At 47.9% G+C, this 16431-nt stretch overlaps 1 long non-coding RNA gene across 1 annotated transcript; it reads left to right on the top strand.

Moving 5' to 3' along the window:
• The first annotated feature begins 245 nt into the window (after window positions 1–245).
• Window positions 246–12196, top strand: LOC115522042. Its single transcript, XR_003971237.1, has 3 exons — window positions 246–321; window positions 1497–1608; window positions 12037–12196. It is a non-coding gene; the product is annotated as an uncharacterized LOC115522042 (long non-coding RNA).
• Window positions 12197–16431: the final 4235 nt, after the last annotated feature.

Here is a 16431-nt window from a genome sequence, read left to right as displayed (position 1 = left end):
AGTTGGCTGAGTGTGGAGCATGCTTAAGATTCTCTCTCTCCCTCTTGCCCCTCTCCCCTGCTCTCTCTCAGAATTAAAAATAAATAAATAAAATGAATGACGCCTAAAAAAAAAAAAAGAACGATGCCTAACTGATGAGACAAAGTCAGCTGTTTCAGGGGGTGGGTCCCTGGGAGGGGGCAGGGCAACTGATCACTGATAATTTGTGTGTATTAGGGGATTCTTGATACCAGAGATGTGGTGATGAGGCAGAGAGTTTCGGTCTGTGCTTTTATGGAGTTTATGTTTGAGAAGAAGGGACAGAGAAAAATAAACACACAGGTAAGTAAAATCAGTTATTGATCAACAGTCTGCAGAGAATTAGGACAAAGGTTGTTCGGAGAGTGGAGTGACTGGGTGACCAGGCAGAGGAAGCAGCCGTGCAGAGGGCTCAGGGCAGGAAGGGCCTGCTGGTCAGATAAACAAAAGGAATAAAATGTTCCTCTGACCCATGCCTGAATGTTCTTTATGCCCCACTGCCCGGATCATGATGGCTAGGAGTCCCCTCCCCACTTGCTCGTGGGAGTTCCAGCCTGTTCCAGAGGTTCTCCTTGGTCAAGGGGGGTGGGGGGTGAGGGGGAAGGTCTGCAGCTTCGGCGTTGCTGGGATGCTGCCTCCTCCGGGAGTGTCTGGCCATCAGAGGCACAGCTTGACATCCTCACATTCAGAAGGGCCAAGCCCTCCCTGATGGTGGTGTCCCCAAGGACACTGATGGGGGAGCTGAATGTCTAATAAAACTGATGTCCAGCAAAATGTGGCTGACTTGCAGAGAGGTCGGTCCAGCATGCGATGCAGTGGGACGCCAGTGGGACCACCTGCCTTCGGGAAGCAGATAATGTACTAGAGAGACACCTGGCTTCATAGGCTCCAAAAAAATTTTTTTTTTTTTTTTTTTTTTTTTTTTTTTAGAGTGCCTGCTATGTGCTAGACTGATGTGAGGGGCTGGCAGTACCAGGGTAGATGAAAGTCCAGTCCTTGCCCTCACCTCTCATTGATCTTGGAGGTTAGTGGGCCTTTAATACCAAGGTAGGGCATCTGGATGCAATTCAAAGTGCCCTGGGAGGCATTCGAACCACTCGGGAGACTTTCTGTGGCAGGTTACAGGGAACCTAATGGACGCCGGCTTGAATAATAAAGAGGGTTTATTGGCACACCATAACTAGAAGGGTGAAAGGCAGAGAGTCCTCAGATGTGGTGCAGCCGAGGCTCCAACTCTGTCTCTGTGATCCCCTTGGCTCCGTGCTCCTCTCGTGAAGCTCAGTGCCTCCCTCCCAAGGTGGCTTCCCGCAGGCACGGAGGCTGTGCTTTTTCACTCATGTTCTGGAGTAAGAAAGAGACAGTGACAGAGACAGAGATAGAGACAGGGACGGAAACAGAGAGCCCCAGAATGAAAACAGAACATCATTTCTGAACTTCTGACTAATGGCCTCTCCCAACACCTTGCTCAATCTCTGCAGCGAAGAGAATGCAGTGCCTGGATTACCAATTCCTACAGCAGGGCTCATGGGACTCCCCAGATTAGTTAACTAGGCTCACCAAACCACGGGATTGCTGGCAGGATGGATGCTGGTAAGTAGCGACAACCCCTGTTACGGTGGGAAGATTTCAAGCAGATTTCAGGAAGGTTGACATAACTGGTTTGCATTTTTAAAGATCTCTCTGCATTGGAGGAGGGAAAAAGAGGAAGCTGGGAGAACCATTTGGAGCTACTCCAAAGAGAGATGATGGTGGCTGGGCCTGGGAGGAGGGAGGCAGGTGAGATAGGGCAGAAAGGACAGTCTTTTTTTTTTTTTAATTTTTTTTTTTTCAACGTTTATTTATTTTTGGGACAGAGAGAGACAGAGCATGAACGGGGGAGGGGCAGAGAGAGAGGGAGACACAGAATCGGAAACAGGCTCCAGGCTCTGAGCCATCAGCCCAGAGCCTGACGCGGGGCTCGAACTCACGGACCGCGAGATCGTGACCTGGCTGAAGTTGGACACTTAACCGACTGCGCCACCCAGGCGCCCCATGAAAGGACAGTCTTGAACCTGGTCGCTTAGCAGTTGAGTGGCAGTGACACGACTCTTAACTTCTCTACATCATTTTCTAAATCCATAGTATGGTTGTATCAATTCTTAGCTCTCAGGATTATAAAAATACATTAAGTGTATCTACCACAATGAAGGTCCCCAATAATTGGCATTATTAGTATTAACATCCAAACTCCTTATGTGACATGCAAGTCCCTTTGTGTTCTGGACTTGAATAACTCTGGGTGGAAGAGAAGGGGAGGGTCTCCCATGTTCAGCCGATACATGTGCTTTTCCCATCCTGTGGTAGAACCTTCCAAAATGGGAAAAAGTTGTCCTATAGCCAGTCATGAAACTTCTTTTGGTCCCAGGGGATTTTTGTCCCTAGTCCCATCATTCAGCATCCATATCTTGACCAGCACAGAGAGCAGTTTGTCATGTCTTCAGTCTGCAAATATTGACAAAAGAATGAGAGTTGGCCCAATGCACTTTAATGAGTAAGAAACAAACAAGCTTGCTCAAATTTCCAGGAATTTTCTCCCGAACCGAGTTGCAATGTGGTTTTTGCCACTCCCCAAAACCAATGTCCTAAGCTCAGGAAAGCCCCCTGTTATCGCTGTCACTCCAAAATGTTTTCACCAAAATCAGTGGGTTGAGTGATTTCCTTGAGAATAATAACTTTGCACAATACAGACAGAGCCTCAGTCTGCAATGGAGATAGGCATTCCTGGCAGAAAGTGAGTCCACACCTAGTAGAGAGGCTGTAGAATGTGTTTGTTGCAGGGGGGTGGGGAGGAGTTGGGGGGGATCAAGGGGATAGGGGGGTAGCACTACCTGTCTTTAGGTTTCAGTGGGGATGGGGGGAACCCGTGAGTTTAGGAATTAGAGTGCCCTGGGTTTTAATCTCATTTCTGCCATTCATTAGCTGTGAGATTGTTCATTCATTCAAAACAGGCCAGGTAATGGGGATAGTACAAGACCTGCTCTTAAGAAATGACTGTCTAACAATTGCTACAGAGAACTGGATTACAATAGAGTAGGGCAATGGGGAAAACATGGAAGTGGCTTTATGGGAGCACAAAAAGGGGCACCAGATCCAGCCTTGCCATAGGGGAGGAGGCAGGAAAGCATCCCGAAAGAAGGATAGAAGCATAGAGCATTGGGAAGGAGAACGTTAGCCTGGAGGAAAGGGCTGGCAGCAGGGACTGTGCTCCAGGCAGAAGGAAGCGCACCCAAATTCTGGAGGCAAAAGTGAATTGGAGTGTGATGGGGCAGTGTGGGGCAGATCAGGTTGGGAGGTAAGGTGGTGAATGCGCTGAGAGCCACTGTTGTTTCAACCCCGCGGACAAGGGGAGCTGTGGAGGGGCTGACGCCCGGGAAAGGCACGGGCACATAAGTACCTGAAAGCCTTGTTGGTAGCTTGAAGTGGCTCAGAGGGGAACAAGATAGGAAGCAGGGACAGGAGCGTTGAGGGTGTCCTGTAGTCCAGGGGAGAGACGGCAGCCTGGATTAGGTCGTGGCGTTGGAGAGAGAAAGTAATACAGAGAGTTGAGGGATATATATATATTTATTAATGTTTATTTATTTTTGAGAGAGACAGAGAGCACGAGAGGCAGAGAGAGAAGGAGACACAGAACCCGAAGCAGGCTCCAGGCTCTGAGCTGTCAGCACAGAGCCCGATGCGGGGCTCAAACTTGGGGACCTCGAACTCACGGACCGTGAGATCGTGACCTGAGCTGAAGTCGGATGCTTAACTGACTGAGCCACCCAGGCGCTATATATATATATATATATATATATATATATATATATATATATATATATACGTATATATATATATATATATATACGTATATATATATATATATATATAAATGTTTATTTATTTTTGAAGGAGAGAGGGACAGAGTGTGAGCGGGGGGAGGGGCAGAGAGAGAGGGAGACACAGAATCCTTAGGAGGCTCCAGGCTCTGAGCTGTTAGCACAGAGCCCGATGCCGGGCTCAAACTCAGGGACCGCGAGATCATGACCTGAGCCGTAGTCGGATGCTTAACCGACGGAGCCACCCAGATGCCCCGAGGGATATTTGAGTAGTGGTTACTTGATCTCAGAGACAGAATGGGCCAGACACTCTCATTGCTTCATTCTATTTCTTACAACATCCCTGTGAGGTAGATACGGTTCCAGGTTAAGCAACTTGTCCACCACTAGTGAGTGCAGAGGCAGAATTCAAACCCAGGTCTGTGGGCCCCCAAACACGACTAGGTTGTGTGGCTTTCCTAAGTCAAAGATGACCATTTCTTGCTTACCCTGTTTAAATTAAGGACCATAGAAGTTATACCAATTCGGAAGGATTTAAGTGGAATGATACAACACAGACTAAAGAAGGTTGATGCCTTGGTATCTTTGGGAGTACTCATGCTGACCATTGGCATCCACCTCCATCTGTCAAACCCCTCCCCGCACCGTCCTCGCTGGGAGTTTAACTAGGTCAACTGCCACCTTCCGGAGGAAGCGTCCTGGGTGCACCCGCTTCCCCAGCAGAATCCATAGCACCGTCGCTTTCCTATTCTTGCCTGTTCACAAGTCCGTTTTGCCCACTGGCCTGGAAGCTCCCGGAGGGCACAGGCGGTGTTGTCATCCCTGAGATATTCCCAGTGCCTAGCCAAGGACCGTGGACTTGTTACATATCGGATGAAGGAGTGATTGCAGGAAGATCATGGTCACACCATGATAGAACAAAAACCTGTTTGTTTTGGTGGAATGCGTGAGTGGAGGCTCTGTTGGCGTCCATTCTGCCAACTGCTTTGCCCTTCCTTGTGCCGAGTGCCGTTCCTTCTCTTGTCCTGAGAAATCTTGCTGTCTGTCTGCGGCCCCACCTCCCCTGGGAGCCAGCACCGCAGGGTCCCCTTGGTATGTGCTCAGCACTGTTCTTCCTTAGCTGCTGTTCGCTCGGTTCTTTTGCACAAATTACATGTTTCTTCCAGCTTTAATCAACACAACCTTGAATCCTCATCAGACTCTCTGCCCTCTCTCCAACCAGTGCTTAAAGGACACTCTTCCCCTCAGCAGAGATGGTATAATTTTCATAAACATGGGTCATTTCCCCCTTGCATCAATGTCAGATACGAAACCATCACTTAACAAGACGTACCAGAAACGCAGAATGTCTGAACAAAGGCTGGGGACAATAGTATTTTCTTTTTTTTTTTTTTTTTCCTTTCTCTAGTTCTGTTAAATTGCTCTCCCAAAATAATCCTAATGCTTTATTTACTTCAGCTCTGGGTTTATTTTGAGATGAACTTTCCTGAAGCTGAGTCTTAGGATGTGATTCTTATCCTGGTCACATCCTGGGGAGTTGTTTTGTGACTTGTTTGAATGGGCTCTGGCTTTTCCAGGGAGCCCCCTGGCACCGAGGAAGAGGCCAGAGGATGTCAACTCCCGTGTGCAGTACAAAGGCAGAGATGGCAAACCGTCAGCTTTGGGTGGAAGTGCTCCCCAGAGGAAAGCCTCGTCTCCTGGGCTCAGGCACGACAGACACCGGCAGAAGCGAACTCAGCTCAGACTTTATCAGTTATCCGTTCCGGAGACTGAGGTGTCTCATAGTTTCCAACATCTGAGTGATTTGTGAACGTTAGGAATTCAGACGCTGGATGATTAAAACGGCCAGTGCTGGGAATTTTCTCATTTCAGGAAATTTTGGTCGTGAGGCATGCTGGAACCTCCCCAGCAGGCAGACCCGAAGGGCAGGAAGTCCAGACCGGGGGTGGGGATGAGACTGTGAGAATGGACCAGAAGGCGGCGCGAGCCTTCACTATCATGTCAGACAGATCTGTGTGGGAATCCTGCTTCCCTGGGCCTCAGTTTCTTCACTGGCAAAATGGGGATGATAATATCTACCTCACAGGAGTGTCGTGACCATTAAATCCGATAATGTCATGCCTGGCACACAGTCAGGGCCCGGGGCATGTGAATTCCCCTCCGTTTCTATAGGTGGATGACAAGCGGTGGTGAGTGGTGCATCCGAGCGGGAAGCTGGAGGTCAAGGGACTGGGGCTGACTCTTGGAGGTTGTGGGGGAAGGGGCTGGCCAAGCCATGCGGGCTGTTGCAGTCCTGAGGCTCAGGGCAGGGTTTCAGTCCAAACTTTGATCTGCAGGAGGAAGCTCCTACAGCCGCAGGTTGATCCCGAGTCTATTGTATAAAGCAGCGGTTCTGGAAGTGTAGTCTGAGGGCCCCGGAGGAACCTGAGACACAGTTACTTTGCTACAGTAGCAATCACTCTGGGACTCACCCCCGCGCGTGCACAGTAAACAAAGAAAAAAACCAAAAGCCAGTTTTCAGAGTGTTGCTTGGTGAAGCAGTGAAAGTGACCACATTTATTAAATGTCAACCCTTGAGTACTTATCTGTAAAAAATTCTTTTTTAAAACGTTTATTTATTTTGAGAGAGAGAGAGAGAGAGAGAGAGACACACACACACACACAGAGTGTGAGCAGGGCAGGGGCAGAGAGAGAAGGAGACACAGAATCCGAAGCAGGCTCCAGGCTCTGAGCTGTCAGCACAGAGCTCGACACGGGGCTCGAACTCACGAGCTGTGAGATCATGACCTGAGCTGACGTTGGACCCTGAACTGACCGAGCCACCCAGGTGCCCCGAGTACTTATCTTTTTAATGCTTTGTGTGATGAAATGGGAAGTATTCATAAGCTGTTTCTGCTGCCCACCACAGTACCTTGGCACCCTCAAGGAAGCATGCCGGCACAGTTGTTTGAGCTGGGAACTGAGCTAGCCACTTTTTTTCTGAGAACACAGTTTTCCCTTTAAAGAATGACTGATACACACACTGTGGCTATCAGACTTGGGTAGTTGGCAGATTTTGGGGGGCTGTCACTTCACAGAAAACAAGACCATATTTGAGAGTACAAATTAAAAATGAGAATTTTGGAAGATTTACATCCTCCACTGTGAACTGTCAAATTCCGTCCATCCTTTAAGAAACCACCCACCGCCTGTTGAGTGTTGGAATAGTATCAAAGAAGAATATCCACAGTTACCTGAATAAGCTACTAAAATAGGTCTCCCTTAGTCAACTCCACCATCTGTGTGAGGCCACATTTCTTCTTATATTTCAGCTGTTGAACTGATTAAACAAAGAGGCCGTTAGGCTAAGGTCATTCTTTGTTTGTTTGTTTGTTTTTTTGAATTTTTTAAAATTTACATCCAAATTAGTTAGCATAGAGTGCAACAATGATTTCAGGAGTAGATTCCTTAGTGCCCCTTCCCCGTTTAGCCCATCCCCCCTCCCACACCCCCTCCAGCAACCCTCGGTTTGTTCTCCATGTTTAAGAGTCTCTGATGTTTTGTCCCCCTCCCTGTTTTTATATTATTTTTGTTTCCCTTCCCTTATGTTCATCTGTTCTGTGTCTTAAAGTCCTCATATGAGTGAAGTCATATGATATTTGTCTTTCTCTGAATGACTAATTTCACTTAGCATAATACCCTCCAGTTCCATCCACGTAGCTGCAAATGGCAAGATTTCATTCTTTTTGATTGCCGAGTAATACTCCAGTGTGTGTGTGTGTGTGTGTGTGTGTGTGTGTGTGTGTATACATACCACATCTTCTTTATCTATTCATCCATCAGTGGACATTTGGGCTCTTTCCATACTTTGGCTGTTGTTGACAGTTCTGCTATAAACATGGGGGTGCATGTGTCCCTTTGAAACAGGACACCTGTATCCCTTGGATGAACACCTAGTAGTGCAATTGCTGGGTGGTAGGGTAGTTCTATTTTTAGTTTTTTGAGGAACCTCCATACTGTTTTCCAGGGTGGCTGCACGAGCTTGCATTCCCACCAACAGTGCAAAAGAGATCCTCTTTCTCACATCCTCGCCAACATCTGTTGTTGCCTGAGTTGTTAATGTTATAGGCTAAGGTCATTCTAATGCCTTTGTATCCTAGGCAAGCAAACCAAAATTTAAGCCTTTAAATGCCTCAAGTTTAAGAAATCAAAACCTAAGGATAATCAATCCCAGCCTAATAGGCTTTCCCAAATAAGGCAACCACTGCTTAAGCTATGGCCAATCCAGTAATTCCCTAGACATACTTCCTTGTCTTCTCTGCGAACGTCTTGCCCCCAGCTCCTCCATGGGAGCACTGCTAATCACTCCTGGTTTGGTGCTGCCTCATTCAAATTGATTTTTACTCAAATAAGCCCATTTTTTTTCTTCTTCAAACATTTTTAAAGTTTATTTCTTTATTTTGAGAAAGAGAGAAGGAGAGAGAGAGAGAGAGAGAAGAATCCCAAGCAGGCTGTGCACCGTCAGTACCCCTCAAAGCTTTTAAAATTTTTACTGTCCCCAGCTTATCTTTTCACACAACCAAATACCGTATCATCATAGACTGAATGCAAAAGAGGATGGGTGTGAAGCCTACTTAATAAAAAAAAAAAAAAAAAAAAAAAAAAGAGGAGGGGCCCCTGGGTGGCTCAGTCCATTAAGCATCTGACTTTTGCTTTTGGCTCAGGTCATGATCTCATGGTTCGTGGGTTTGACCCCCGCACTGGGCTCTAGAGCCTGCTGGGGATTCTCTGTCTTCTTTTCCTTTTTTTAAATTTTTTTGCATGTTTATTTATTTTTTGAGAGAGACAGAGACAGAATGCAAGTGGGTTAGGGGCAGAGAGAGGGAGAGACACAGAATCCGAAGCGGGCTCCAGGCTCTGGGCTGTCAGCACCGGAGCCCTATGCGGGGCTCGAACTCACTTGCTGTGAGATCATGACCTGAGCCAAAGTTGGACACTCAACCGAATGAGCCACCCAGGTGCCCCAATTCTCTCTCTTCTTCCTTTCTTTCCTTTTCTCTCTGCCCTTCCCCAACTTGCCCGTGCGTTTGCACTCTCTTTTTCTCAAAATGAATAAACTTAAAAAAAAAAGAGGCTACAGAAATCCACCTGTATGCTAATAAATCAGACATTAAAGGGATTTGTAAACTTGTGAAACAGTGCCATTCTTCTCACTAATTTTCATATAGATTTTTTCACTTAACGTGTTATTTAGATTAATGTGTAGTGGGTTTGGTATTATTGTAAAGAAATTAATAAATGTTTTTAAAAGCATAGAGCAAGGGCTACGAGTATGATATTAATAGTCACTATACCACAGCATATAGTGTTGCTGTCAGTTCTCCCCCCGGACTGTGAGGCCCCCAGAGCAGGGCCTGTCTCTGATTCATCCTGTGTCTTAGTGCCGAGCTTCGTATCCGTTAGGGGGGCATCAAGTTTGGAGAGTGAATGAATGAGAAGCTGAAAGAAGACAGGGCAGATCCCAGCTGGATTCCTGATGGATAGCTAGACTCATGAACCCGGAAGCTCAAGTCCAAAATGCTAAGAGTGGGACATGAACGGGACCTGGATGAAGATGGGAGCATGGGAGGGGTCGGAGAGGAGGGTCCCCATGTCTGCAGTCGGTCTGGTGGGATAGTCTTCCGTGAGCTGTGTCCAGTGCTGGCCAGTGGGTACGGCAGGCTGTCTATAGACAGAGGATGGAGACCGGCCCCACCTGCTGCTGGGGCTGGGTAACACAGCCTGCCTGATTCCACCTGGGTTGCCAACCTACGGGGCTCCGTGTGTGCCACCGTGCGGGCTTGGGGAGATCAGAGCTGAAAAAATTAAGCCTGGAGCATTAAATACGAGTCTTTCCTAAGTTTCCAAACTACGTTTTACATAATTAGGTGCGTGTTTGACCATCTTGTCTTTGTGAATTGTTATTCCGAGGTATTTTTGGACATCCGGGAAGGAAGGGAAAAATGTCATCAATGTCTACTTGGTGCCAGGCGCTTTATTTATGTTTCCTCATTTAATCCTTGCAAATGCCTCATGAGGAAGGTGCTAGGATCGACTTTTTGGATATGAGGAAACCGAGGTTCAGGGAGTGTAAGTAATGTCTTTGTGGTCATGGTGCTGATCAGTGGCCTAGCTGGGACTTGAACCTGAGCCTGTGTGAGTATGAAGTCCACACCCTTGAAAAAACCCAAATTCATTCATTCATTCATTCATTCTTTTATTCATTCTTTCTATCTATCTATCTATCTATCTATCTATCTATCTATCTATCTATCTATTTTTGCCACTAATATATATTTACTGCCTAAAAATGAGAAAATACTGAAACAAGTGAAAAATAAAAATTACCCATGAATTCTATCATCCAAAAATAAAAATTATTGTCACGTTGGTATGTCTTTTCAGACTTCTCCCCCATGTATATTTGTAACGTGTTTTTCTGCTTAACAATATATATTATAAACATCTTTCTGCATCTATAAATACGTTTCTGTGTAATTTAAAAAGGGCTGCCTCGTAGTTTGTTCTATGAATGTGCCATTCATTTAACCAATCCTCTGTTAAATATTTAGTTTGATGTAATTTGTCGCTAGTGTTAAAAAATGCTGCAGTGAGCCTCTTTGCAGTTCAGTCTCTGTGTACATCTTTGCTTCCTTAGGCTAGAATCCTAAAAATGCAGTTGATGATTTAAAGTACATTTCAGTTTTTTGTTTTAAATTTTTTTTTAACGTTTATTTATTTTTGAGACAGAGAGAGACAGAGCATGAACAAGGGAGGGTCAGAGAGAGAGGGAGACACAGAATCTGAAACAGGCTCCAGGCTCTGAGCTGTCAGCACAGAGCCCGACGCGGGGCTTGAACTCACGGACCGTGAGATCGTGACCTGAGCCGAAGTCCGACGCTTAACCGACCAAGCCACCCAGGCGCCCCTAGTACATTTCAGTTTTAAAGACATTTCTGTATACCGTATTGTCAAGTTATCCCCCCGGAAAGCTGTAAAAATTTTTAATTGCTGCTAGCACTGGGTGAACATTCCTGCTTCCCTGTTCCCTCAAAAGTGGTATCAAAGGATGCCTGCCAGTTGGATAACCAAACACAAAATATCTATTGTAGTAAATCTGTGTTCTTCCAGTGCCACCTTCTTGTTTTTTTCCATCCAGTTTGAGTAGTGCTGTATACTAGGAAATGAACATTTTTAATATGTTAATTACCCGAGGAGACGCATTTCTATTTCCTGTATGAGCTGGGTGGGGGTGGCGGTGGCCAGGGAGCCACATGGGAGGGAAGGCGTGGCTCTGACTTTGGTTAGGTAGTGGGACGGGTTGCACGGAGAGGGATTGGGTACTGGTAATCATTCTCACCAATGGGGTGTTGGCTGTTAGTGAGAGTCTGGCCCAACTGCACAGGGGAAGGGTGAATCTCGTCAAGGTGTGCTTGCTCCCCAGGGACTGTGGTGGGCAGTCCAGACTGAGAACAGGTGCCTAGAAATCCACCAGAGTGAGTGGGGTGTACGGGGAGAGGGGTGGACGGGCATCCCGATAGGGGACAGATAATAGGGAAAACAGCCGTGCACTCTTGTGGATGGCAGCCTCAGGAGGACCGGGGAGAAGTGGAATTTCACATGTAGGAAAGAACGCTCTCTTTGGCAGCTACATTTCCTACCCACTGATCCCCAATGGCTTGGCCACCAAAGGGTCTTACACTTTGTCAATCATGCGGTGAATTCTCCACAACCGTGCTGGCTTTCAGACGTAGACATCTACTTTGTGAGGTCTCTGGCAGTGTATCTTTGACTCAAGAGGAGACTGTTAATGAGATTGAAGGGTCTCAGAAGCCCAATTGTTCATGTAACTTGCTAATTCAAGGTTACAGGAATGGAATGTTCCCACCGGCATAATAAGCTCACGCTTTCCCTGAAAGCAGACCTACCGGTAAAACTAACCCCTAGGTGCAAGGTTGTGTGGCAAGCATGAAATAGGAACAAGGAGAATTAGGTCCCTATAACATCTTTATGAGACCCATCAGTTATTGACCACACAGTAGGGGCAGTCTGCCAGTGGGGCTGTAAATGCTGGAAATTGTTCAGCTGAATCTTCTCCATAGGCGGTGTCCTTTGGTTTGACTTTATAACCTTCTCTTTTTTTCAGTTGAAACGGTCGGCCAGCTCCCTTGCAGTGTGACCTGCCTTCCTTTAGAAGTCATCGGGGTTTTCAGCCTCTCCTGCCTGGGAGCCCATCTAGGTCTTTCAGATGACTTTGCATATTTCTGTTCTCATCCACTGATGTGAAGGGTCAAATCTGAGTGCAGTCGTCGTTCATTTACCTCCAAGTTGTCCCACGTTGTGCTCACCTCTGAAGGCCTTGGGGTTGGCTGCAGGATGGGGTCTGGAGAGAGCAAAAGCCCAATCCTGAAAAGAACCTGGGGGCTGGCGGGACGCCTCAGCAGAGGGTAGGCACAGGGACAGGTGGGGACCGAGGCTCTGACAGTGGTCTGCAGAAGCACCATGAGCACCTTCACTGAAATCGGGGCCACCCTCTGCATGAGCTCAGCAGGCTGACCTGCTTGAACCGCCAGACCCCGACTGCCCATATCTGGGCTCCTCAGTGTCCCTAATTAGTGAACCTGGAGGTCTAGTGGGAGAGGGCAAGTGGCCCCAACTGCAGGGATGAGAGGGCGTTCGAGGCAGGGGCCTCACACAAAGTGAGGACGGAAACCAGTCACTGGCCCAGCAGTGTCTACGCTTAAGTAGGTGTGGAGTGGGGAACTGCCCCGTCCTGTGCCTTGTTGCAAAATGCACGAAGGCAGCCTACTTACACAGAGACACTCCGACCTGGGAGATAAAGTACACTTCGAGTCAAGAGTGGCAAAGCGAGGGGAAAGGTGAGACAGAAGGAGGAGGCTGTGGGCAGGTGAGGTAAGTGCAGACAGCACCCCCGCTCACAAGCCCATCCTGTTGCTGCCAGAGAGCCACTCACCCTGGCCGGTGTTGCTGGCAGTCGAGGGTACGAGGGGCCCAGCAAACCCATTCTTCAGAGCCCAGCCCCTGTGTCTCACCTGGCCGAAGAAGTTCTACCAAACCTAAATGGACACAAGGCACATATTTTGAGATGTAAACATAACTTCTCTGAAAGACTCGAGTTGGCTGAAAGCAGAGACTCTGTGTGTGTCTTATTTGCTCTGGAAGGACGAGCCTCGGGAGACAGGATTTGGTCATTAGAGCTGAGTTCCATCCCGGTTCTGCAGCATCACCTATGTGACCTTAGAAAGCGCTTTAACTTCTCTGAGCTTCGAGAAGCTGCCGAGAGGATTTAAGGGGGAAGGTTTGTTTTGTTTCGGTTTGTTTTTTTAATATAATTTTTTGTCAAGTTAGCTAACATACCAGTGTATACAGTGTGCTCTTGGTTTTGGGGGTAGATTCCCGTGATCCACTGCTCACCCACAACACCCAGTGCTCCTCCCAAAGGGGGGAAGGAGTTTTGGGCTGGTTTTCATGGACGGAGAATCTGGCACTCAGTGAAGGCACAACTTGTCGGGGTTCTCTACATGCTCTCTATGCGGCAGGTTCAGATCTAACTGACCTCATGGGCTCTTGGCAAAGGAGGCTCCAGAAAGCTTCAGTGGCTTGTCAGAGACCCCAAAGCTGGATGCAGGGAGCCAAACCTGGACCTTCTGGTTTCACAGTCCTTGCTTTTTCTACTCTACATACGGCCTCTCCCCAGCACCCTCTGTTCAGCTGTCTGCGAGAGAAGTTGCCTTTCACAAAGGGTCCCAAGTTAGCAGAAATGTCATGGGGTCGACAAGACAAGTGCCTGCTTGTCCTTGGGGTGCTTCTGACCTTTGCTTCATGCCACCACTCTGGGCTATTTTGGACCTTGGGGATGTAAGGAGGGTCTGTGATGGGAAGACAGCTGGTACGGCCGCTTCATGCTGCCAAGAGCCATCGAGAGAACCTTTGCATTGGAGCCTGCCGAGTGCACTCACGCATGCTGGCTTTGCTGAACAGCCAAGAATCCCCCACTCTTGGGAGAAAACTCAGAACCTTTCCAGGAGGCATTCTGGAACAAAGGCGAGGGGGAACAGAAGCTAGACGGGGCGCCAGGAGACCTCATTGTTGTGGAACGTGGTAGAGGAAGTGGGCGTCAGACGGCCGGGTGCCGGGGAGTAAGACCAGGGTGGGCTTGGTGTTGAGGTGGCCCCCACAGGGAGTCGAATTCCTGTGTAAGCGGACATTCACTTACCCTCAGGATCTCTCGGGACTGTCTGGGTGTGTGGGTTCAGACTAGAAAAACATCTCCTTGGCTGCAGGCTCTCAGTGGCTACTAGCTATTTTCTCCTTCTCCAACCAGGGCAGGCTTCGTGCTCAAGGACTCAGCCTTGCAGACACGGGCTGCGGAGGGAGCCTCAGCCCAGCCACATAACCCCGCAGCCCTAGGGACTGCTTTCGCAAGGTCCAGGGCTGCTGAGGTTCGGTGGCTGAGAGCACAGTGATGTCGCTTAGTTTTTTCCTTCACAGAAAGAAGAGAAGTTTACATAAACAGGATTAGGTCCCAATCAGGAAGACTTTGTCCATGCTATTAATTAGTGAAATGATAGAGTCACTGTTTATGGAGTGTCCACTATGTGTCGGGGTGACCCTGGGTGATAGGAGCACAAAAACGAGGAAGGTAGAGGCCGTGCCTTAAAGAGTCCTGTGATGGGGACAGGTATCTACACAGGTGAGTAGGCAAGCTGTGGTCCTGCAGGGCCTTGTGTGCAGACCAAGGACGCATGGAGCTTCACCAGTGCTGGTAAAACAGCTCACAGGTTCTTAGCGGACAAGTGGCAGGCTCTCCGGCTACTTGGGGGTGAATTGGAGTGGAACAAGCCTGAAAGCAGGTAGACCCCCAGATTTCAGAAACATTCAGGAATTTAAGAAAGACATGCGGTTACAGGCAGCCTAATCCTGGAAGTATTAACTGACATCCAACTTTAATGAGAACCTATATTGATTTTTCACTTGGCACTTTATGAACTGTATTTACAGCTCTTTTGAGCCTCCTGAAACTCCCTTTCGGCATCCCTGAGGTTTCCCCAGTTGTCTGCTCGTATGAGGTTCAGACTCAATTCCTGAGAGGTTCACGGTGCCTCTCTTTACAAGTGGGATGGCTGGGATTTCCCCCTCATGAAGAGCACGAGGGCACCTTTCTGTTCCTTCCAGATTTCACTGGGTTTCCTCTTAAGGCTGCTTACTCTTTTCTGGTTCCTGAGTTTGGGTGGCCTTTTGGGTATAAAACTCACGAGGGGTGGGGTTGATGAATGTGGGATGCCCCAGGGCACAGCCAAACCAGTAGAAATATTTACCTGAAACAGTTCAGGCTGGGAGGGGAGAACCAGAATGTTGTTAGCTGGGAGGTGATCTCAACATCTGGAGGGAGCAAGTAGAGGGTCAAGTTTATAAGGCAAGGTGAAGATATAAATGGAAAGTGGGCCATGCAATTAGAATCTAGGAGCTTCAGGAGCAGCATGGAGTGAGGGTGGAGAAAGAGACAAAGACATATAGTTCAGGACTAGGCACACAAGAAACAAGAGTGTGCCCTGTGTGCCGCTTTCTCTGTGGTTCCATGCACGAGGGGTTCAGGCACTGTGGCTCAGCAGAAGCAGGCAGATCAATGAGGCAAAAGATAAGCTTGAATAGGAATACAGGTTTAATAGTGTTTTAGAAGCGGAAAAAAAAAGTAATCAAAGAAAAATAGGATTCTAGTAAAAAGCAGAAAGCAAAGGATAAGTAGCATTAACACCCACTTGTGTTTATGAACTCTGGCGGCTGAGACTCTGTGTTTCATACATGACATTCAACACCAAACCTCTACTCATATTAGATAGACCTGGCAATGGAAGGAACGGTGAGTACAGGCCTACCATAGTAAGGTCTAGGAACGGAGATGCTGGGGGGAGTTTTGTGAAAATAGGTACGTTCACACCAGCCAGTTTGAAGCTTCTAAAAAACTTTGTTTTTTCTTGATGGTGTAGGTGTTTCCAGTTAAGCATGTCAGTGAAAGCAGATTTACGAGTCTTTCCTCCGCCTTTCTCCATTGGCGCGAGGGTGGGTTTCTAGTTAGGGATTGCTCATTTTGGGATGTTTTTAACTTAGATCGGGGAGGATAGTGGTCACGGCTGCCTTGACCGCTCTCCTTGCCTCTTGCTATCGTCCAAGCTGACGGGGACCATTCTGTGGCCCTCTGAAAGGGGGCTCCATGACCTGAGGGACACTGTGAAGGTATTCCCTGTGCAGAGGTAGCTCCGGGGAAGAAATGCAGCCCATGTTCAGCTTGCTAAACCACATGCACTGGCATAGTGGAGGCGGTGCCTTTTTCTAATTTACATGAAAGCATCATACGTGCCAGCGGTGGCCTTGTCCTGACGTCATGTGTGATACTCTTCAGCCAATCACATTTGCTGTTCATAGCGGTCGGGTGAATCAGAGGGATGCGGATTATTATGTTGCCCAACTTCAGGTGACTTCCCTGGGCTGTTCACTCTGTTCGCCAGAGCCGGAAGTTGAA

Source organism: Lynx canadensis, chromosome C1, assembly GCF_007474595.2.
Source record: "Lynx canadensis isolate LIC74 chromosome C1, mLynCan4.pri.v2, whole genome shotgun sequence".
Lineage (NCBI taxonomy): Eukaryota > Metazoa > Chordata > Mammalia > Carnivora > Felidae > Lynx > Lynx canadensis.
Note: the sequence above shows the minus strand (reverse complement) of the source record. Positions and strands in the feature narration are given on the sequence as shown.